Below are 2,108 nucleotides of genomic sequence, written 5' to 3' on the forward strand. Positions count from 1 at the left end.
AAGGGGCACAATATTCCATCCCAGGCCTGACCTGTGGAATCTTCATGCTTGGCCCCTGAAGGGTACCAACTGAGGAACACAGGGCTGACGCCGGAGGTTATTGATACAATTATTAGTGCTAGGGCTCCCTCCACCAGACATAGTTATGCCAGTAAATGGGGTGTCTTTGAAATGTGGTGTGTGGTACACAATGTTGATCCAGTTAACTGCCACATTGCTCCAGTTCTGGACTTCATGCAAGAGAAATTGTCAACAGGCACATGCCCTGCTACTCTCACTTACTTCGTGGGGCCAGACAACTGAGGCCTGCAATGGAAACCAGGATGCCTTCTTGGGACTTAGCTATAATTCTCGAGGGTCTGGTTGAAACCCCCTTTGAACATTTAGAGTCGGCGTCCGATAAACTTCTGAATTTGAAAATGGTTTTTATCATGAAGAGAATTGGGGATATGGAGGTTCTGTCTATCTCACCATCATGCTTAGACTTTGCCCCAGGGATTTTGCATCCTCATCCTGATTACCTGCCTAAGGTTCCGTTTTTGGCCTTTAGGTCTTAGAGCTCACTCCACAAGGGGGGTTGCTTCCTCTACTGCTTTAGGAAGGGGTGCCCCCTTACAACAGGTTTGTGATGCGGCAAGTTGGTCCTCTCCGCACACATTCATAAGATTTTATAGTTTGGATGTTCAAGATACTCCGGGCTCTCATGTCCTTGAGTCAACATCACAAGCTAATGTCTGAGGCCTTCTTGTGGTTTGATAGCACACCTGCATAATCTTAGGGGTCCAGACAATTTTCAAGCACGGCGGCATGGGTATTCTCGTTCCCAATGCGCTGAGCAGTGCAGCATCGACTGAAGCTTTCAAAGGGGAACGTTCCTGGTTACTTAACTGTAACCTTGTTCCCTGAGAAAGTGGAAAAAGATGCTGTGCTGCATTGAACTGAATATGTCTCAGGACTGCTCTTCAGACAAAATACCCTGTTGATGCACCTGTGGGGTATCTATTTATAGCCCCCTGCTGAGGGCGCGCACCCCAATGACCAGGGGCGAAAATTTCATCTAAATGTTGGGGGGGGGGAGTAAACATAACATTTCTCATGAGCAAGTTTTGAAGGGGACACCAATAAAACAAATAAAACAAAAGCAAAATTGTACTTAAGGATATGTGTACAGAGAGGAAAGCCTTACTACTTACTTACTTTGCCTTCCTTTGTTTAAAAAATGGATTCATTCAGTTAGGAAACACCTCCTCAGTGTGTTTCTCAAAGACACAATTACTGTTACTGCTGTAGCTTAGTTTTCAACTTTTTTCGTTGGTGAAAAAGAGCTAAAACAGGCAATATGGCGTCTAAAATGCACTTAATATTAACTTCTTGTTTATAAAATTTTTATAAAAATCAAAATCACATTTGTTATGCTTATATCTGGAGAACAACTGCACTCTTATGATATTATTTTAGATTAACTATATTAAATGAAATAAATGGCTCGTGGATTTTAAAATAGATGATGTTACTTTTCTCAGCACTCCTCAGCGCTGAAAGTGAACACTCGATGCTGTGTGAACACATCAGCAGATTCAGCACATTTGCGATAGAAAAGCGGAGCTTTCATGTAATGGTATTAAATGTAATGGTATTAACTGTGAAATTGCAAACAAAAATATACACATTCTGAGACATGAACTGAAATGAATAGTACATTTTATTTACATTAAATCTTGCTCATTTTCACCTCAAAATTTGGGGGAAACTGTGCCTCCTCTTGCCTCACCCGACGAGCCGCCACTGAAACTGACTAAACCATAGTGAACGCGGGAAAATCTAAATGCGCACCCACACTAGTCTAATCTAACGTACAAGACTTGTATATGCGTACATTATGGGTCTGTGTAAGATTGTATTAAACAAACTACAAAAACGCCTGAATAAAACATGGGTAAACGTTATAATCGCTAACAGCGCAGACTACATCGGTGACAAAAGTAAATTGGTACACAATAATATTTTTGGACACAATTTATTAATGACTCCGCATCATCTATATTAAAGAGAAAATAATCACGTCATCCGATATTTAATGTGAATAAAGTAAGCTTGAATGTGTGTGT

Source organism: Carassius auratus, chromosome 22 (genome assembly GCF_003368295.1).
Source record: "Carassius auratus strain Wakin chromosome 22, ASM336829v1, whole genome shotgun sequence".
Lineage (NCBI taxonomy): Eukaryota > Metazoa > Chordata > Actinopteri > Cypriniformes > Cyprinidae > Carassius > Carassius auratus.